The sequence below is a fragment of the Balaenoptera borealis genome (genome assembly GCF_965194805.1).
Source record: "Balaenoptera borealis genome assembly, chromosome: 11".
Classification (NCBI taxonomy): Eukaryota; Metazoa; Chordata; class Mammalia; order Artiodactyla; family Balaenopteridae; genus Balaenoptera; species Balaenoptera borealis.
The window spans coordinates 62,403,273-62,426,959 of NC_138868.1; the positions used below are offsets into that span (position 1 = coordinate 62,403,273).

The 23,687-nt window shown below is 36.2% G+C and overlaps 1 protein-coding gene and 1 long non-coding RNA gene across 19 annotated transcripts in view; one reads left to right on the forward strand and one right to left on the reverse strand.

Annotated features, from left to right (window-relative positions):
• The window catches only part of DLG2 (discs large MAGUK scaffold protein 2), a 2,068,078-nt gene that overhangs the window by 429,863 nt on the left and 1,614,528 nt on the right, over positions 1-23,687 (reverse strand). The window lies entirely within an intron of this gene.
• Positions 1-23,687, forward strand: part of LOC309606382 — a 136,588-nt gene that overhangs the window by 106,204 nt on the left and 6,697 nt on the right. Inside the window, exon 2 of the long non-coding RNA XR_014231786.1 lies at positions 14,833-14,854. This is a non-coding gene — a long non-coding RNA (uncharacterized lncRNA). The remainder of the gene's footprint in view (positions 1-14,832; positions 14,855-23,687) is intronic.

Below are 23,687 nucleotides of genomic sequence, written 5' to 3' on the forward strand. Positions count from 1 at the left end.
ATTGTTTTACTATTATAAACAATGCTGCAATGAACGTACTGATATCAATTACTTTGTTTTACTTGACAATTTCCTTTGAATGTATTCCCCCAAATGGAAACATTTATTTGGTTATGTTTTATGACTTATGTTATTAATTACTTTTCAAAAGTTTCTACCATTTTATTGCTTCTAAAAATATACATATATGTGCCAGTTTCACCACAATCTTATAAGCCCTGCTATTATAATTAAAAAAAAATTGAGGGGCTTCCCTGGTGGCACAGTGGTTGAGAGTCTGCCTGCCAATGCAGGGGACATGGGTTCGAGCCCTGGTCTGGGAAGATCCCACATGCTGCGGAGCAACTGGGCCTGTGAGCCACAACTACTGAGCCTGCGCATCTGGAGCCTGTGCTCCGCAACAAGAGAGGCCGCAACAGTGAGAGGCCCGTGCACCGTGATGAAGAGTGGCCCCCCACTCGCCACAACTAGAGAAAGCCCTCGCACAGAAACGAAGACCCAACACAGCCAAAAAAATAATAATAAAAAAAAATAAATAAAATTTATAAAAAACAAAAAAGTCAACTTCCTTTAAAAAAAAATTGATAATAGGTACAAAATGATGCTTCAGATTTATGAGTACTTCTTTATTCATGAGAATGACTTTTTTTCTATATGCTTATTTGCTAATTGTATTTTTTTGTTTAAACTGTTCAAGCTTTTCCTTTAACATTTATCTTCCACTGGTTTAGAGAGTACCAACATTTCTTGGGTAAAGATCAACGATGCTTACTAAGCAAGATTAATGAGTAACTGTAATCACTGATAGCTTCCTCACCAATAACCTGGCCCATATAATGAAAACAAAGAAATATTCAGTAATCTCACTTATCATTACCTTAAACTAATTACTTTAATATTCTGCCCCAAATTATTCCAAAAATGTCCCTTTAAAAGTTTTAGTGACACTTAGATTAAGTGCAAAAGGTACCATGAAGTGCTCATAGAATTTGACTCCTTTTGTGTTACACGTGCAAAGTCAGCCAGTTTCTCCTAGCATGTAAATTTGGAACAAACAGAGCTTTTTACAACATGTAATTACCCTTTTACTCTACTAAGACATGTATGGTGAATTACCTGACAGTCAAGACCTACAGATGCAAGGGAATTTTTGCTATACCCTGATAGTAACATTTAAGCAGTAATTGCAGTCAGTATTAGAAGCTACCTGATGGTGATAATAAGTGGTATATAAAAAAAAATCAAATATCTGTCTTCCCCTTGGGACCAAGTAGGTTTCATCCTTTCTGTATCATTGGCTACATACATAGCATGCTGCTAGTTCTACCATGACTAAGAAATTATAGGTGACAACTGCCTGGCTCTTTCACCTCTTGAGGCAGAGAGGCCAGCCAGACGGAATTCTGAGAAGTGTAGTGGAAAGAACCAAGGAAGGAAAGCACAGCTAAAACTTAAATCTTTCAAAAGCTAAAAGAATTGTTGTAAAGCCAAACCAGCTTTACAACAAATGTTAAAGGAAATTCTCTGGGCAAGAAAGAAAAGGCCACAACTAGAAACAAAAGTACAGAAGGAAAGAGAGTTCACTGGTAAAGGCAAACATACAGTAGAGGTAGGAAATCACCTACACACAAAGCTAGTAGGGAGGTTAAAAGAGAAAAGCAGTAAAGTCATCTGTATCCACAATAAGAGGTTAAAGGCTACACAAAACAATTAGATGTAAAGTATGGTATCAAAAACAGTAAGCATGAGGGGAGGAGAGTACAAATCAAGGGTGTTTAAAATGCATTTGAAATGAAGATATCAGCAATTGAAAACAGCCACATATATATACAGACCACTTTAAAAAATAAAAAAAAAAAACTCATGCTAATGGCAAACCAGAAATCTACAATAGATACAAACAAAAAAGAAAAAGGAATCCAAGTATAACACTAAAGATAGTCATCAAACCATAAGAGAACAAAAGAAAAAAAAAAAGATTTACAAAAAGAAATACAAAACAATTAATAAAATGGCAATAAGAACATACATATTAGTGATTACTTTAAATGTGAACGGACTAAATATTCCAACCAAAAGACACAGATTGGCCAAATGGATAAAAAAAAAAAAAAAGACCCATATATATGCTAACTACAAGAGATTCACTTTATTTATTTATTTAGAGATTCACCTTAGATCTAGAGAGAGAAACAGACTGAAAGTGAGGGGATGGAAAAAGATATTCCATGCAAATGGAAATCAAAGAAAGCTGGAGTAGCACTACTTTTATATCAGACAAAATAGACTTTAAAGACTGTTACAAGAGACAAAGAAGGACATTACATAATGATTAAGGGATCAATCCAAGGAGAAGATACAACAATTGAAAATATATGTGCACCCAACATAGGAGTACCTCAATACATAATGCAAATGCTAACAGCTATAAAAGAAGAAATTAACAGTAACACAATAATACTGGGGGACTTTAACACCACACATCAATGGATGGATCATTCAGATAGAAAATCAATAAGAAAACATAGGCCTTAACTAACACACTAGACCATGAGGACTTAATTGACATTTATAGAGCATTCAACCTGAAGGCAGCTGAATACACATTCTTTTCAAGTGCACATGGAACATTCTGCAGGATAGATCACATGCTAGACCACAAACAAGGCTCAATAAATTTAAGAAAACTGAAATCATGTCAAGCGTCTTTTCCAACCACATGCTATGAGACTAGAAATCAACTACAAGAAAAAAACTGCAAAAAACACAAACACATGGAGGCTAAACAATATGTTACTGAACAACCAATGGATCACTGAAGAAATCAAAGAGGAAATCAAAAAATACCTAGAGACAAATGACAACAAAAACACTGTGATTCAAGACCTATGGACATAGCAAACGCAGTTCTAAGAGGGAAGTTTAGAGCAATACAAGCTTACCTCAGGTAACAAGAAAAATCTCAAATAGCTTAACTTTACACCTAAAGCAACTACAGAAAGAAGAAGAAACAAAACCCCAAGTTAGTAGAAGGAAAGAAATCATAAAGATCAGAGCAGAAATAAATTAAATAGAAACAAAGAAAACAAGAGCAAAGATCAATAAAACTAAAAGCTTGTTCTTTGAGAAGATAAACAAAATTGATAAACCATTAGCCAGACTCACCAAGAAAAAGAGGGAGAGTACTCAAATCAATAAAATTAGAAATGAAAAGGGAGAAGTTACAACAGATGCTGCAAAAATACAAAGCATCCTAAGAGACTACTACCAGCAACTCTATGCCAATAAAATGGATAACCTGGAAGAAATGGGCAAATTCTTAGAAAGGTATAACCTTCCAAGACTGAACCAGGAAGAAATAGAAAATATGAACAGACCAATCACAAGTAATGAAATTGAAACTGTGATTAAAAATATTCCAACAAACAAAAGTGCAGGACCAGATGGCTTCACAGGTGAATTCTATCAAACATTTAGAGAAGAGTTACCACCCATCCTTCTCAAACTGTTCCAAACAATTGCAGAGGAAGGAACACTCCCAAACTCATTCTATGAGGCCACCATCACCCTGATACCAAAACCAGACAAAGATACTACAAAAAAGAAAATTACAGACCAATATCACTGATGAATGTAGATACAAAAATCCTCAACAAAATACTAGCAAACAGAATCCAACAATACATTAAAAGGATCATACACCATGATCAAGTGGGATTTATCCCAGGGATGCAAGGATTCTTCAATGTACACAAATCAGTCAATGTGATGTACCATATTAACAAATTGAAGAAGAAAAACCATATGATCATCTCAATAGATGCAGAAAAAGCTTTTGACAAAATTCAACACCCATTTATGATAAAAACTCTCCAGAAAGTGGGCATAGAGGGAACATACCTCCACATAATAAAGGCCATATATGACAAACCCACAGCAAACATCATTCTTAATGGTGAAAAACTGAAAGCATTTCCTCTAAGATCAGGAACAAGACAAGGATGTCCACTCTCGCCACTATTATTCAACATAGTTTTGGAAGTCCTAGCCACGGCAATCAGAGAAGGAAAAGAAATAAAAGGCATACAAATTGGAAAAGAAGAAATAGAATTGTCACTGTTTGCAGATGACATGATACTATACATAGAGAATCCTAAAGATGCCACCAGAAAACTACTAGAGCTAATCAATGAATTTGCTAAAGTTGCAGGATACAAAATTAATGCACAGAAATCTCTTGCATTCCTATACACTAATGATGAAAAATCTGAAAGAGAAATTAAGGAAACACTCCCATTTACCATTGCAACAAAAAGAATAAAATACCTAGGAATAAACCTACCTAGGGAGACAAAAGACCTGTATGCAGAAAACTATAAGACACTGATGAAAGAAATTAAAGATGATACAAACTGATGGAGAGAGGTACCATGTTCTTGGATTGGAAGAATCAATATTGTGAAAATGACTATACTACCCAAAGCAATCTACAGATTCCATGCAATCCCTATCAAATTACCAATGGCATTTTTTACAGAACTAGAACAAAAAATCTTTAACTTTGTATGGAGATACAAAAGATCCCAAATAGCCAAAGCAGTCTTGAGGGAAAAAAACGGAGCTGGAGGAATCAGACTCCCTGACTTCAGACTATACTACAAAGCTACAGTAATCAAGACAATATGGTACTGGCACAAAAACAGAAATATAGATCAATGGAACAGGATAGAAAGCACAGAGATAAACCCACGCACTTATGGTCAACTAATCTATGAAAAGGAGGCAAAGATATACAATGGAGAAAACACAGCCTCTTCAATAAGTGGTGCTGGGAAAACTGAACAGTTACATGTAAAAGAATGAATTTAGAACACTCCCTAACACCACACACAAAAATAAACTCAATATGGATTAGAGACCTAAATGTAAGACTAGACACTATAAAACTCTTAGAGGAAAACATAGGAAGAGCACTCTTTGACATAAATCACAGCAAGATCTTTTTTGATCCATCTCCTAGAGTAATGGAAATAAAAACAAAAATAAACAAATGGGACCTAATGAAACTTCAAAGCTTTTGCACAGCAAAGGAAACTACAAACAAGAGAAAAAGACAACCCTCAGAATGGGAGAAAATATTTGCAAATGAACCAATGGACAAAGGATTAATCTCCAAAATATATAAATAGCTCATGCAGCTCCATCTTAAAGAAACAAACAACCCAATCCAAAAATGGGCAGAAGACCTAAGTAGACATTTCTCCAGAGAAGACATACAGATGGCCACGAAGCACATGAAAAGCTGCTCAACATCACTAATGATTAGAGAAATGCAAATCAAAACTACAATGAGCACCTCACACCAGGTAGAATGGGCATCATCAGAAAATCTACAAACAACAAATGCTGGAAAGGGTGTGGAGAAAAGGAACCCTCTTGCACTGTTGGTGGGAATGTAAATTGATACAGCCACTATGGAGAACAGTATGGAGGTTCCTTAAAAAACTAAAAATAGAATTACCATATGACCCAGCAATCCCACTACTAAACATATACCCAGAGAAAACCATAAATCAAAAAGACACATGCACCCCAATATTCATTGCAGCACTATTTACAATAGCCGGGTCATGGAAGCTACCTAAATGCCCATCGACAGACGAATGGATAAGGAAGATGTGGTACATATATACAATGGAATATTACTTAGCCATAAAAGGGAATGAAATTGGGTCATTTGTAGAGACATGGATGGATCTAGAGACTGTCATACAGAGTGAAGTAAGTTAGAAAGAGAAAAACAAATATTGTATATTAATGCATATATGTGGAACCTAAGAAGATGGTACAGATGAACCGGTTTGCAGGGCAGAAATAGAGACATATATATAGAGAACGTATGGACACCAAGGGGGGAAAGTGGCGGGTGGTGGTGGTGGGATGAATTGGGAGGTTGGGATTGACATATATACACTACTATGTATAAAATGAATAATAAGAACCTGCTGTATAAAAAGTAAAATTCTAAAATTAAAAAAATAGGGACTAAAAAAAAAATTAGAAAAGATCAATGAGACTAAAAGCTGGTTCTTTGAAAAGATAAACAAAATTGATAAACCTTTAGCCAGACTCATCAAGAAAAAAAGGAGAGGGTCCAAGTCAATAAAATCAGAAATGAAAAGGGAGAAATTACAACTGACACCACAGAAATAAAAAGGATCATAAGGGACTACTGCAAGCAACTATACACCAATAATATGGACAGCCTAGAAGAAATGAAGAAATTCTTAGAAAGGTACAATCTTCCAAGACTGAACCAGGAGGAAATAGAAAATATGAACAGACCAATTACCAGAAATGATATTGAATCAATAATTTAAAAGTTCCCAACAAACAAAAGTCCTGGACCAGATGGCTTCACAGGTCAATTCTATCAAACATTTAGAGAAGAGTTAACACTTATCTTTCTGAAACTCTTCCAAAAAATTGCAGAGGAATGAACACTCCCAAACTCATTCTACGAGGTCTCTGTCACCCTGATACCAAAACCAGAAAAGATACCACAAAAAAGAAAATTACAGGCCAGTATCACTGATGAACATAGATGCAGAAATCCTCAACAAAATACTAGCAAACTGAATCCAACAATACACTAAAAGGAGCATACACCATGACCAAGTGGGATTTATCCCTGGGGTGCAAGGATAATTCAGTATCCTCAAATCAATCAGTGTGATACACCACATTAACAAATTGAAGAATGAAAACAATATGGTCATCTCAATAGATGCAGAAAAAGCTTTGGACAAAATTCAACACCCATTTATGATAAAAACTCTTCAGAAAGTGAGCATAGATGGACCATACCTCAACATAATAAAGGCCATATATGACAAACCCACAGCTAACATCATACTCGATGGTGAAAACCTGAAAGGATTCCCTCTATGATCAGGAACAAGACAAGGATTCCTTTTCTCACAATTTTATTCAACACAGTTTTGGAAGTGCTAGCCATAGCAATCAGGGAAGAAAAAGAAATAAGAGGAATCCAAATTGGAAGGGAAGAAGTAAAACTGTGATTGTTTGTAGATGACATGATACTATACAGAGAAAATCCTAAAGGTGCCAAGAGAAAACTACCAGAGGGCATCAATGAATTCAGCAAAGTTGCAGGATACAAAATTAATATACAGAAATCTGTTGCAATTCTATACACTAAGAACGAAAGATAAGAGAGAGAAATTAAGGAAGCAATCCCATTTAGCATTGCAGCAAAAAGAATAAAATACCTAGCAATAAACCTACCTAATGAGGCAATATACCTGTACTCAGAAAACTATAAGACACTGATGAAAGAAATTGAAGACAACACAAACAGAAAGATATACTGTGTTCTTGGATTCGAAGTATATGTATTGTGAAAATGACCACACTACCCAAGGCAATCTACAGATTCAATGAGATCCCTATCAAATTACCAATGGCATTTTTCACCAAAAAACCAAAAAATTTAAAATATGTATGGAAATATAAAAGACCTCTAATAGCCAAAATAATCTTGAGAAAGAAGAACAGAGCTTGAAGATTCATGCTGCCTGACTTCAGACTATTCTACAAAGCTACAGCAACTAAAACCGTATGGTACTTGCACAAAAGCAGACACAAAGATCAATGGAACAGGATCAAAAGCCCAGAAATAAACCCACACACTTATGGTCAATTAATCTACAACAAAGGAGGCAAGAATATACAGTGGAGAAAAGACAGTCTCTTTAATAAGCAGTGCTGGGAAACCTGGACAGCTACATGTAAAAAAGAATGATATGAGAACATTCTCTAACTCCATATACAAAAATAAACTCAAAATGGATTAAAGACCTAAATGTAAGACCAGATACTATAAAACTTCTAGAGGAAAATATAGACAGAACACTCTTTGACTTAAATTGCAGCAACATTGTTTTTTGGGTTTGTCTCCTAGAGTAATGGAAACAAAAGCAAAAATAAACAAATGGGACCTAATTAAACTGAAAAGCTTTTCCATAGCAAAGGAAACCATCAACAAAATGAAAAGACAACCTACAGAATGGGAGAAAATATTTGCAAACAGTGAGACTGACAAGGGATTAATCTCCAAAATATACGAATAGCTCATACAGCTGAATATATGTAAAAAAAAAAATTCAAAAAAATGGGTAGAAGATCTAAATAGACATTACTTCAAAGAAGACACATAGATGGCCAACAGGCACATGAAAAGATGCTCAACATGGCTAATTATTACAGAAATGCAAATCAAAACTACAATGAGGTACCAACTTCACATTGGTCATGAAAAAGTCTACAAACAATAAATGCTGGAGAGGGTGTGGAGAAAAGGGAGCCCTCCTACACTGTTGGTGAGAATATAAACTGGTGCAGCCACTATGGAAAACAGTATGGAGGTTCCTTAAAAAACTAAAAATAGAGTTGCCATATGACCGATCAATCCCACTCCTGGTCCTATATCTGGAAAAGCCAAAACTCTAATTTGAAAAGATACACTCACCACAGTGTTCACAGCAGCACTATTTACAATAGCCAAGACATGGAAGCAACCCAAATGTCCATCGACAGATGAATGGATAAAGAAGATGTGGTATGTATACAAAATGGAATATTACTCATCCATAGAAAAGGATGAAATATGTTATTTGTAGCAACATAGATGGACCTAGATATTTTCATACTAAGTGAAGTAAGTTGGACAGAGAAAGACAAATATTGTATGATATCACTTAGATGTGGAATCTAAAAAATGATACAAATGAACTTATTTACAAAACAGAAACAGATTCACAGACATAGAATACAAACTTATGGTTACCAAAGGGAAAACGGGGTGGAGAGGGATAAATTGGGAGTTTGGGATAGGCAGATATAAACTACTATACATAAAATACATAAACAACAAGGTCCTACTGTACTGCACAGGGAAGTATATTCAATATTGTGTAATAAATATAATGGAAAAGAGTATGAAAAAGTATATTTATATATACACATCTATATATACACACACACACACACACACACACACATATATATGTAACTGAATCACTCTGTTGTAGACCCAAAACTAACACAACATTGTAAATCAACTATACTTCAATTAAAAATATATAATATATATATTTTTAAATTAAAACAAAAAACAACAACAAAAAAAACCCTTAAAGCTTTCAGCATTGGAGGGCTAAGTGCTTGGAATGTTCTTTGAAAAAAAAAAAAAACCTACCCACAAATGAGAATGAGCCCATTCTCCTCATTGTATCTATCATTTTTCTATACAGTGTCAAACACCTCTTCTGTGAAGCTTTCTATGATATACCTACCTACCTCCCCAGTACAGCTGCCATGCTCTCTGTGCCCCACCCAAGCTTCCCACACATCCAGAATAGCACCCATGGCTGAGAATCACCACCACTTATTATACATGCCTGTTTTTCCTATTATATTGTGTGTGCTTTCAGAGCAAGGAGTAGGGCTTATTCATCTGTTCATTCTCAGCCCAGGGCTGGCCCATAGAAGAAGCTTCATAAATACCTTTTTGAATGAGGAATACCAAGGATTGAGTTCCATCTGTCTGTAAGGCTGATGCTTTATCTCCTTTGAACTATCTAACAACATTGAGAACTAGATATTATGCCCATTTTTGAGAGAAAGTAAATCAAGTCTCAAGGTCTCACAGGTAGTAGGTAGCAAAAGTAGAAAACAGGTTTGCCAGCTGCATAGTGCTCCATAGTCTCCTCTAAGACAAACCATGTTACCTTTCAGAAAAGTGAAATCAAAGCTCTGTGATTAGTCCATGCAGATGACCCAACACGTTGTGTTAGGAACCATTACACTAAACTCATACTAAAGATCATTGATTGTATTTTTTTGCATAAAATACTACCCATTATTTTCACCATGTATACCCAACTTGCATGCCAGTGGCTTTCGAAGATCATTTTAAAGATGAAGATCATTTAACAGATGGACTTCTCTGCCCTATCCACACCACCTCATTAGTGAGCCCAGGACATTTATGAGGATTTAAGTGATAACACATGGTGGGTGAGTAGGGTGAGAATGAGGAAGGCTTAATATCGTGTCACAGCACTGATGTTGGGGGAAGAAGTCCCTGTCACCTGGTAGGAAACCTGTGGCACTGTACTTAGGTGGCTTGCCTGAGGTGCCAAATAAGGGGACTGTGGAGGTAAATCTTACCAAAACTTTTTAAGACTCAGAAAAAGATAATAGTTCTATTGCCTTTCTAAATCATGCTGTCATTGAATAAAATTGAGCCAGAAAATAGTAGGGTCTCTTTTCTGAGAACTCTATGATTTTCCAGTGAAAGACTCCTTAGCTGTTCCCTAAGAAAATGGCATTTGAATGGAGCCGAAAAATGCATTCCTATTGCTGCGTAAAATTAAAAACAATTTGAGCATCTGAATTGAAATTGTTTTATAACACATGGAACACCAGGGACCTAGCTGGTGGTGATAAATGGCTTTTTTTTAATTTTCTCCTTCTCTGAAGCAATGAGAGGCAAGATAAGTGGTCTTTCCAAAATGTTGTAATATTAAAACTATGTTATTTTAATGGAGAGCACAAAGTTTTTTGTGTCTTTAATTAACAAACTGGTAAACTTATTTAATGTGACTTGTAAGGTCCCATCCATCAACTAAAATATCTCCTGATGTATTTTCAATATTCTATTTCATGCTTCACTCACTTTTCTGAAGAACTCACATCTCTCCTTGTCATGTTTAACTCTCCACCTTTCTCTAATATACCTGTATCTATCATTTTCTGCTTTCTTAATATTATTTTCTTCTCTTTTTTTTTGGTCTACTTTCCCTCCCTTCATTTACTTGCATTAAGTTGCCACTATTCTTAAAAATAAGACTATATCTTCTTGGTTATCTTACCACTGTCTCAAATGCAACATAATCAAAGCACCATCACCTTCCTCCATAAAACTCAATTATTCCTCCTGTTGCTTCATTGATACTTAACATGAGGTGGTTTTATCATTATTTATATGTTCTGTTTACGTCTAACAAATGTTAATTGGGCACTTACTACACACCAAGGATTGTGTTAGGTGCTTGGGATGATTTTTTGATTCCTTAATACTGTAGTCCTCAATAAATACTGATAATAAAGAAGATGGTGAAATCAAATAAACCACTTGGCTTCTTTTCATATGGATAGCATTTTACAATAAATCTCCGGGTATAGTTGATAGACAAACCATATAAGCTGGAACTGAACGGGTGTATAAGTATTTTAAATGTTGGAGAAGGGAAAGACTTTCTGAGAAGCTAGGAGAGCATGTTCAAGGTCATGGAGGGCCAAAAGTATGTGTTGTGCTCTGGGAACCTGGAGTGGTTTGGCTTAACCAGAGCAGAGTGGCCGTGGATGAGGCCTGGAACCTGGCTGGGGGTGGATCATGAGGGGCAATGAGGTCTGGACTTTATTCTGATGGTAGTGGTGAGCTCTCCAAGGTTATTAAGCAGGGGTATGAAGGGGTCAGAATAGTATCTATGACTCAGAAGGGTAAGGTTGAAAATACTCTGAAAAGTGGAAGAAAGAGGAGGAAATCTACAGATAGGGAGACTAAAGGGAAATCATCATAGTAGAGAAAACTAATAAATGCCTAAACTTTGATAATGGCAATTGGAATTAAGAAACGGGGATACATTGAACACATTTGGAAGTAAAATATCCAGGAATGAATAAGAGGAGGTTATAGCGAGGGCACATTGATCTCTAGAATTGATCCTGGTGATCTGGATGGGCAGGCATTTCTTCTGAAAGTTAACATCTCTTAGAGAGAAGGGGCTTGCCCTTCCCAGGGTATAGGAGTAGTTGTGCCCTCTTCATGAACTTCCAAATGAACCTTCAAAAGTAGATTGACTTTGGCGTTAGAAGGAGGGTGGCGGTGAGAATGAACTGAGTTCTACCATTGATTGAGAGGATGAGCACACTGTTAACAGAATCAAATAGTATCGTGTGTATAAGAAAGTATATTTGTGCATAGGAAAATATAATTGAGTTTGGTTTTGTACAAGATTAGCTTGATGTGCCTGTTTACACATGTGGGAGATAAGATTTGCAATGGAACAACCAAAATTACTGGAAAGTTCTTCTCTTGGTGTAACACCTACTTACCCATAATTGGCACTGAATTACTGAGATATTCCTTGCATCTTTTACTCCTTCAAATCAACATTTTTGGTTTTTTATGAGATGGTTTCAAGATTCCTAGCCATCTTTGCCTGTATACTCTAAATTTTTCCTTCTGATTTCTACTTAAACTGCAGAACCTAGAAATGAATTCAGAGTTCCAGATGTGCTTAGGCCAGGGCTAAGTGCCACTAGATGCTGACTTTCCTCCACCTGGATTCCATACGCCTGCCAGAGCAGGCTAAGATACCTTGGACTTTAAAAATTTGCTAAACTGAATGGAAAAAGGAATATAAGGCTTAGTTCCTATCTTCTAGGAGTTCACGTGTATTCTGGGACTGACAGTAACAGTACATAAAAATTAAAAAAAAATTAAAAGGCATGAAGAGGATAAAATCACATTCTACAAACAGTGGTGTAATTGTAGATACACTGATTCTCAAAAATTAACTTGCTGATAAAATTTCATAAATAAATAAACGTAAATAAACATGAAAAAAATTTGCTAAATTGTATTGATAAATTTAGGGTTAACTTCTCATATATTTGTAACACGATAGATTTGATTTAAAATCAAATCTATCATGTACTTGTATATTGGGTTTTGGGAAACTCAATATAGTTATTAATATCCATCCCACCCTTGTCAAATTTAATGGTATTGATTATGATATATTTTTATTGTTTGTTAAGCTAGCATTAGATGATCAGTTTAACTCAGTTAATATTTATTGAGCATCTAAGATGTGCCAGCCATTATAGGACTTCACTCTTTCATCTAGTTTCGTATCATCTTTGAATATAAGATGACTTTTACATTTTCATGCAAACTATTAATTACAAATAGAAACAAGGACTGTGCATTGTGGCAAATCATCACAGATCTTCCTCCAGCTTAATAGTTAGTCCACAAGTTTCACGTGTGAGCTCTTTTAATCAGCATCTTTCTGGAGATTAACCAGTCCTCAAGCTGACCAATGTCCATAGCAGGTGGAATGCTCATGACCCATATATTTCCATTCCTTCCACGTACTTGTATTCTTACTAAGGATCAGTTGTAATTGTTCTCAAATCTGTTTATTTCTATTGTACTCATTTTTATATACATGCAGTTTAATTAAATATTACAAAAATAAAATACGAGTGGGTGAAAAAGAATTGTTTCTATCAAGAGTAAGTTTTATTGATCTAGAAAGACTTAATACTCACATGTAGTTAAAAACTTTGCTGCCAAATTAGATGTGAGAGAAAAAACGGTAAAGGTCAGAAAATAATTATAAATTGAGAATTTTTCACATAGTTTACTTTTGATTCTCATGCTAATTTAAAGAAATCCAAACTGGAAGGCATGGATGATCTATTAAGTATGCAAGAAAAATAAAGTAGGACTTCATAAAAAAATGGGCCTCAGGTTTCAGGTCTTTTGAATCAATTTGGTGGGCCAAACATTTTAAAGCAATTAACAGACAATTCAGATGTTGGGAAGTAACATCATAAAAACTCTGGCCAGAAACTGACAATGCTAAAGAAAATCTTGACCCTCACGTATAAAAAAAAATGATGAAGAACAAAATTTGTTAACTCATCTCAGACAAATCAAAAGTTCTGATAATTTATAGAAAAACAATGTATGACATTGGATTAATGACGATGATTTGTTGAAAATTGAAATTGTGGACAAAAAGAAATCATGCATTCCAGGACAAACAGATGGATCTAAATATGAAGAAAAATACTGGATTAAGTTCAGGGCCCTAAATTTCTCATGCCATAGCCAGAGAAGCTAGAAATGTGGTTTTACTTTATGCTGAACAGATTCAATCAACAGTCAGTAATAACATGGTGACTCAGAAAAATTGGAGGGGCCTTATTGGAGATATTCCATTTCTTTTTTAAAATACCGTCAAACCACTGGTTTTATTTTGCCACCATACAGTTATATTTTTAAAAGTTAAGGTGAAATAATTAGTGCATGCAAGGATTTTTTCCCCCTAAATGATGACTATTGTATTCAATATTTTGACTAATAAACAAAAAACTGGTTCTGGTTTTGTGGGTTACAAGAAGTTCTACTGTATGAATGTCTAGCAGGATTATCACCCAGATATTTGTTCTCTCCTTATCCTTAAAGAGTATCACGGGAGACCTTAGAGTCTCCTTAAAGAGGAGACATAGACTACATTTCAAGGTCAGAATGTGGTTAAGGTGAAATTAGAACACAGAGTCAACTCCTAGCCCATGGTTTTCTCTGTCCTGTGCCACTGGGATTTCTTCATATTCTTCTCTGTGACAACAGTTCAGTGATGAACATGGTAGCCAAAATATTGGCCATTTAAAAAAATCCTGCTCATCACTATTAAGTAGCTGGAAGACTCTGAAGGTGCACTTCAAATGCTGATTCAATCTCCATGACAAATTCTTTGCTTAAAGCAAGAATGAGAAATCCCAGTATTTTGCCCTCTGGACTGAACCAAATGGTGTATGACTGGTCTCAAAACCTGAAACATCAGGAGCAAAATGTAGTGTTTTAATACAGCAGGCATATTCCTGCCTTTATTCATTTTTTTTTAAGATGGCTGACTGACCATATATCATTTTTCTTTGCTTTTGTAGTATACAAGCTGCATCTCAGGAGGTAATGTATGAACATGTATCAAAAAGCTCCTTTCCATGCAGGTTATTTTTCACAAGGAAAGTGAAACATTGAATTTACAATAGCTTAAATCAAGTGTCAGATAGCTCCATGAATGCAGCTACTTCAAAAAGGAAAACCGAGTTTAGTTAGGAATTTTACATAAAATATTGATGAATACTACAGAATGCACCAACAATTAGAGAATTAGAAATGGGAAGGCTTTTGTATACCAGTTGGGATTTTAGGCATTTAATTAATACGACCCTGGCTATCCCTTTATTTCACACAGGAAGCAAATTTTTCAGGATAACACAGTCTGGTTTTTAGTCTTTGACAATATCTGGGAAGCAAAGTTGTGTGAAAAAAAAACGGCAGAATTCTAGAAGTGAGAAATGTGGGTTCTCTTACGAGCTCAATAGCCTTAGATAGGTCACTTCACTTGCCTTGTTTTGATTTTTTCTTCAGTTTGAATAGGAAACAATTGTTCCTGCCCTCCCCATCTACTTTAGTGGGTGTAGATGGGAAACAGTACTGTGATGGGAAAGGAGCATGGGCTTGGGAGTCAATGGCCTTGGGTTAGGGATTTCTTACTCTTCTTAATTAGGTACTCGTCAACCTCGGACCAAACACTCGCATCTCCAATCCTGTCATCAGTATAATGTAGACAATAGTGCCTTCTCACAGACTGCTCTGAGGGGGAAAATAAAGCTATGTATGAGAAAGAAATTCTGTAAAGTGTGAAGTATGGGAAATAGTAAGTGGAAATTACTTTCTAGGGAGGTAGTGCAATTTGGTCATAAGATGTCTGAACATAGAGACCTGAACCTGAACTAACCAATGGGCACAAGGAAGGAAAATAGGGCTTGAGCTAAGAAACATCAGGAAATGGAATTACAGGATTTGGCAATTGCATGTGGTGGGTGAGTGAGGAGTCTAGGACAACTTCCATGTTTCTGGTTGAAGTGATTGGGTCAATGCTGGTACTTCATACTGAGAAAAGAGTGTGAGAATAATAATAGATTTGGGGAGAATATAATTATTTTGATATACATGGTGAGTTTGGGGAACCCTTATGACATTAAGGTACAGATATCTCATAAGACAGATTTTGGAGCCTGATCTCAGTAGACTATTCTGGTATGAAAAAATCCATTTTGGAGTCCACATAGTATATTTAAGTGCATTGGAAAGCATGAGTATTCCTAAAGAGATTGTGATGAAAAGAACTGAAAGCTGAGATGGAGACCTGGAGATAACCAACATTACAAGATGTGTAGAAGAAGATACACCTAGAAAAAAGACTAAGAAAAAAATGAGTGGAGAAATAGGAGGAAAACCAAGAGAATATGAGGTAATGTCAGCTAACAATGGGAGCAGAGAGATAGTTTCAAGAAAGAGAGTTTGGTCAGCAATTTCCAAAGACTTTAGAGAGTTTACAGCAGAGGGAGAACTGGTCATTGGAGTTTGAATTATATTCTGTAGGCAAAGAGGAGGTCATGAACAATTTTAAGCAATATTAAAACACAGCCACTTCTGCAGTTTAGAGAGAGCCTTCTATGATCCCCAGCTACATAAAACAGCTAGAGAAGAGATAGAGAAAGCCAAGAAGCTGTAAGAGGAAGCTTGTCTTAAGAAGACTAGGTATGAATACCAAAGCTTTCTGTCATAGCATTACCAGGGGCCAGTCCTCAGAAACCCTTTCTGTAGAGCAAATGGAATAATCACCTTTCCCCTGGCAAACCAGTGTAGGCACCAAGGCAACGAATGGAAACTCTTGCCTCCTATCATACTGTTGGGTTCTATTTTCAATGCAGAATTGTTCTTATTCTATCATTTATTTTCTTTATTGATTTTCATGCAGACAGCTGGAACATCCAAATAAATGTGGGCCAGTTGGTTGGTAGAAAATATTAGTTTGTATGTATTAGTGTTGTGGAAAAGCTCCACATGTTTAATGAAAGGGAAATTGTTTAACTTGACATCTGTAGTCTGAATCTTCCACACAATGGTTACCATAGAGAAGTCATTACCATCACTGCACTAACAAGTGACATGCGTAAAAGACCAGTTGTTTGTTTCCCTCCGCTCTTCACTATTCACACCCCCAAAGTAGGAATTGTTTCCTCCTCTGGTATTTTCCCTTGGCTGAATATGTTCAAGGTAGCCATGAGGTTATATGTTCAGCTAAGCTTCTACGTATTACCAGAATTCTAGTACTGAAGAGATGAAAATTGGGGCATAAAACCCAACATGATGAAGTACAATGCTTTCTAAATCTCTTAATGTAGATTTTTAATTCAGTCCAGTGAAGTGAAACTAGACCCCAGCAGCAAACCCTTTCTTTTTAAATAAATTCTTGGTTTCCTTGGGGATTAATTTTCCAACACAAAGCAACTCTTTTAAAAAAGTTTTTGGGGCTATGAACAACTTGATAATATTTACTATTCAGAGCCATTTGACAATCAACATAAGAAAAATATCAAATGTAAAATACCAATGTTAGGAAAGTATCAAAACACTAAAATGCTTTGTCTTTGGATCCTAATGACAAGCTTGCAAATAAAGAAGACCGAATATCCTCATTAATGAAAAATGATTACCTCTTAGCAACTAAATCAGATGTAAGTTACAACTCCATGAAGATGCAAGTGAAAGGATTTGAAGGGGCATAAGGGTAAAAATTGTGAATCTATGATAGCTTTCTTCTTCATATTTCTTAAGATTTACAATGAATTTTAAAAATCATCTCTTTTTAAGAGGCCAAAAATTTTAGTATAGTTCATTAAGATATTAGAAGGCTCAGACATCGACTCTCCATACTTTGATTTCCCAGTCGCCTTATCTGCCAGTACCCAGTCATTAACACCCACAATATGCAACGTACTGTGGCTGATGTAATGAAGAAAACAATAAAGGCTAAAACAAGGACTACGATCTTCAAGCATTTACAATGTAATTCGGGAGAAAGGACCTCCATGCACTCACTTGATCATTCCAATTCATTCCCTTTCATTCTTCCTTTTGGTAAACAACAGCATTGCCGGTTGTTAAGTCCAAAAATCTAGGCATTTTCACCGATTCTTCACTTCCCATCTTATTCCACAAACAATTGATTAACAAGCTCTTTTGCTTCTCCAGTGCCACCACCCTAATGGAGAAACACCTTTCTTGGTACACTTTCGCAGCAGCCTCCCAACTAGGTTTCTTCCTGTCCTTCTAGACACTTCTCACAATGGCCTGAGAACAGCTTGTTTTAAAGCGTGAAATCAGATCATCTTGTCCTCTGCTTACAGAAAACTTTGCAAAGACTTCCCATCACAGTTAGAATAAAATTCACAGTCACTTCCCCGGCTGTAATATCCTGTGGTCGCTGTCCGCCTTTTGGTGTCCGTGGCTCACCACTCCGTCAATCACTCCCCAAGACTCAGCCACCCTGGCCGTCTTCCTGACTCTCAGATATTCCCACTAGCTCCTCTCTAATGGCACCTTCATTAACTGCTTGCTTTGTGTCTAGGTCTTCTCCTGGATACCTCCCTGTCAGTCAGGTCTTAACTAAAACGTTACCTCTCTAGAGAGGCCTTCCCTGCTTTTCCAGCTAAAGGCACTCCACTCCCATCCCAGGTATTACACAGTCTCTTACACTATTTTATTTCTTCCATAGCACTTGCACTTATTATTCACTTAAATTATCTGTTTATTGATTTGTTTTTGTGTTCACGGACTTCCCTTCCAGAGTATTGCTTCCATGAGTAGGAACAAGAAATACATATAAAATCTCTCTCTCTCTCCTGCCACCACCCGCCATATCTATAATACTGAATGAAAGAGCAAGAAAGGCCTGTGAAATCACACTTAGCCCAGCTCTATTGGGATAGGGTAAATTCAGGATCTTTAATGCCACAATTTAAATCAAAGGTCATTATTTTAACATCACCTAATGCACACTGTATATTTTGCTGAAGTAATGCTTTCTTAGACTCCATTTTTTCCCTACCTCAGCTTTTTGAAATACCTAAGAACAATTTTTTGACTTAATTTTAGAGGGAGCACCCAGCCAAACCCTTTTGGGGATTACTGTCTTCCCCAAATTCATATCACATCTTGTACTGAGCATGCCATTGGTTTGCAAATGCTCCAAATCCACCTCCCGATTTTATCAAGGCATATCCTCAATCATCTGCACACTCATTCAGCCAACATTTATGTAGTATCGTATACGTGCCTGGCAACAACCTGTCCCACAATTTACTTAACCCACCACCTTATATTTACAAAATTGTTCCCTTTATTGCTTTCTGGTAACATCCCATATTCAGTCATCAAACATTTCTGTGTCTACTAAAAGTCAGTACTGTGCTAGGCACTATGAGATGAGAGATACAAATAGGAAACAAGCTCAATTCCTTCTATCAAGGATCTCATAGTCTATACAGAGAGATAAGTAAGGGATCAACTAACCAAAAAAAAAAAAAGGGGTGGGGGGAGAAGCAAAAATAAACTGAGCACCATAACAGAGGAGATCTCATGCTAGCCTAGAAGTTTATAGAGGTCCAGGAAGAAAAATAGTAAATGACACTTTTTAAAAAGGATTTTTGTTTGTTTATTTGTTTACCTTAACATTTCGAGAAAGCATTTCCATTGAATTTTTGGTATTTTTCTTCTGGGGTTCTAAATTTCCAAATATCCCAATAGGGTTATTTTAGGAATAAAGCAAATGATAAAGAATGCATACACACCTGTATTATGAAACATCATGCTACTAAGAGTTATTGTCTATCACAGTAGTGGAAATATTCATTAGGTAAATGGAACTTTAGAACCAGGAGTCTTTTCCAAATGTCTTTTAATTTTTTAATTTTTTTTTAACATCTTTATTGGAGTATAATTGCTTTACAATGGTGTGTTAGTTTCTGCTTTATAACAAAGTGAATCAGCTATACATATACATATATCCCCATATCTCCTCCCTCTTGCATCTCCCTCTCACCCTCCCTATTCCACCCCTCTAGGTGGTCACAAAGCACCGAGCTGATCTCCCTGTGCTATGTGGCTGCTTCCCACTAGCTATCTGTTTTACATTTGGTAGTGTATATATGTCCATGCCACTCTCTCACATCGTCCCAGCTTACCCTTCCCTCCTCCGTGTCCTCAAGTCCATTCTCTACGTCTGTGTCTTTACTCCTGTCCTGCCCTTAGGTTCTTCAGAACCTTTTTTTTTTTTTTTTTTAGATTCCATATATATGTTAGCATATGGTATTTGTTTTTCTCTTTCTGACTTACTTCACTCTGTATGACAGACTCTAGGTCTGTCCACCTCACTACAAATAACTCAATTTCGTTTCTTTTTATGGCTGAGTAATATTCCATTGTATATATGTGCCACATCTTCTTTATTCATTCATCTGTCAATGGACATTTAGGTTGCTTCCATGACCTGGCTATTGTAAATAGTGCTGCAATGAACATTGGGGTGGATGTGTCTTTTTGAATTATGGTTTTCTCAGGGTATATGCCCAGTAGTGGGATTACTGGGTCATATGGTAGTTCTATTTTTAGTTTTTTTAAGGAACCTCCATACTGTTCTCCATAGTGGCTGTATCAATTTACATTCCCACCAACAGTGCAAGAGGGTTCCCTTTACTCCACACTCTCTCCAGCATTTATTGTTTATAGATTTTTTGATGATGGCCATTCTGACTGGTATGAGGTGATACCTCATTGTAGTTTTGATTTGCATTTCTCTAATGATTAGTGATGTTGAGCATCCTTTCATGTGTTTGTTGGCAATCTGTATATCTTCTTTGGAGAAATGTCTATTTAGGTCTTCTGCCCATTTTTGGATTGGGTTGTTTGTTTTTTGGATATTGAGCTGCATGAACTGCTTGTAAATTTTGGAGATTAATCCTTTGTCAGTTGCTTCATTTGCAAATATTTTCTCCCATTCTGAGGGTTGTCTTTTTGTCTTGTTTGTTTATGGTTTCCTTTGCTGTGCAAAAGCTTTTAAGTTTCATTAAGTCCCATTTGTTCAAGCCTTGGTAAATTTAAGAAAATTGAAATCATACCAAGTATCTTTTCCGACCACAACGCTTTGAGACTAGATATCAATTACAGGAAACAATTTGTAAAAAATACAAACACATGGAGGCTAAACAATACAGTACTAAATAACCAAGAGATCACTGAAGAAATCAAAGAGGAAATCAAAAAATACCTAGAAACAAAGGACAATGAAAACATGATGACCCAAAACCTATGGGATGCAGCAAAAGCAGTTCTAAGAGGGAAGTTTATAGCAATACAACTGTACCTCAAGAAACAAGAAACAACTCAAATAAACAACCTAACCTTACACCTAAAGCAATTAGAGAAAGAAGAACAAAAGAACCCCAAAGTTAGCAGAAGGAAAGAAATCATAAAGATCAGATCAGAAATAAATGAAAAAGAAATTAAGGAAACAATAGCAAAGTTCAATAAAACTACAAGCTGGTTCTTTGAGAAGATAAACAAAATTGATAAACCATTAGCCAGACTCATCAAGAAAAAAAGGGAGAAGACTCAAATCAATAGTTAGAAATGAAAAAGAGGTAACAACTGACACTGCAGAAATATAAAGGATCATGAGAGATTACTACAAGCAACTCTATGCCAATAAAATGGACAACCTGGAAGAAATGGACAAATTCTTAGAAAAGCACAACCTTTCGAGACTGAACCAGGAAGAAATAGGAAATATAAACAGACCAATCACAAGCACTGAAGTTGAGACTGTGATTAAAAATCTTCCAGCAAACAAAAGCCCAGGACCAGATGGCTTCACAGGCGAATTCTATCAAACATTTAGAGAAGAGGTAACACCTATCCTTCTCAAACTCTTCCAAAATATAGCAGAGGGAGGAATACTCCCTAACTCATTCTATGAGGCCACCATCACCCTGATTCCAAAACCAGACAAAGATGTCACAAAGAAAGAGGACTACAGGCCAATATCACTGATGAACATAGATGCAAAAATCCTCAGCAAAATACTAGCAAACAGAATCCAACAGCACATTAAAAGGATCATACACCATGATCAAGTGGGGTTTATCCCAGGAATGCAAGGATTCTTCAATATACGCAAATCAGTCAATGTGATAAACCAAATGTGTTTTATTTTGAGAAAAGTTGTTTGCCTAGTCTGCTGCTATTTATTCTTCAGGGCTCATCTCATGCATACCCAGATTGGATACCTTTTCTAACCTCTCAACTTTGTTCTCCCTGCACCAGGGCATACACTTATCAAGGCATTTCCCACACTATTGTAAAGCACTGTTTTAAAAATGGCTGTTTCCCTAGCTAGACCATAAGCTCCTTGAAGGCAGCAACCATGGCGAATTAACCACTGTACCCCCTCACTCCACGCCAACACAGTTCCCATGTGTTGAACTGAGCACTGGGATGCTTTTTATGCCATTTCCGCTGGGATTCCAAGGCAAAAATATTCAATTTTTTCAAGCAAAAACATTTATGCTTGCATTTAATGAAACCAAATAAATATACCAGGAACCTCCTATGTATAGAACACCCTTGACTAAAGTGGAAAATGAAATATACTTTCTAGTATATTTCATCTCAAATTCATGAAAAAGGACAATGCAAATAAGGGAGGAATCTGTGTACGGCCACTTAAAGAACACAGTGGTGAATCTTAATTTTGGAATAAAATATGTGATGAAGTTTAATATATGAAAATGACAGTAGATGAATTCTGCTGTGCTCCAATAAACTTGTGTCTTATTGGAAACATCGAGTTGAAATGTCAGCCATAAAAATTACAGAGATATAAGACCGAAGTAATCAGCCATGGCAGGGCGTTGCCAGGTTTACTGCTGTCTGTGGTCAGTGCTGCTTAAACGGGCTGAAAGTCATCAATGCAGCTGGGCATGAAATTACAGAATCCTCATCTGCCCACATGGAGATGCTCACTGTGATTACAGTTAAATGTCATTTTGAAGTTAGCTTTGCAAAAGATGGAATGGCCATATGTGCTTTGGTTAAACAAAGAAGAAATATAAAGAAAATAGTTTGACCCCATAAACAACAACCTCTAACTACTAGTATTTTTTAATGGATTAATGAACATTTAAAAATACAAAAGTTGTTCCAGAAAAGGCAAATTTATAGACAGAAAATAGATTAGTGGTTGTCTGGGACTAAGGTCAAAAGTGAAATTAATTGTAAACGGGCACAAGGGATCTCATTAGGGACATGAAAATGTTCTAAAACTGAGTTATGGGGGTGGTTACACCACTGGACAAAGTTACCAAAAATCGCTGAATTATACACTTGAAAGAGGTGAAGTTTATGATATGTAAAATATGCCTCATGAAATTGTTAAAAAAAAAGTTTAGGGCAAACTATAAAGCTTGAAAAATATAGCAGAAGATTTTTAAACAATGATGTGTCATTAAGCACTTGTCATTTTAAATTGTAAATTTCTAGGCTCTTTACCAAACTTTTCATCTGATCCCACATAAGCAGAAAGCATTACCTTTTACAGAAGGCTGGCCACCTGACAATGACATTCATGTTTAGTCACACTTTCCTCTCTGGCCTTAAAATCAGAGGAGTGATTGTTCAGAGGATTCACAAACTGCAGGCTACTAGGACCGAGTTCACTACGATGGGGCATCTACCAACATGTAGTGATTTTAGCTGCTGACTGGCCTTTGGTAAATTCCTTATATTTGGGCCACAGATGTATTTGAAGCTTTGTGGCATGGGAAAATATTAACAAACAAGCAAAGGAGAAAACAAAATCGAAAAGCATAGATTCAAAGGGAAGGTCATAAAC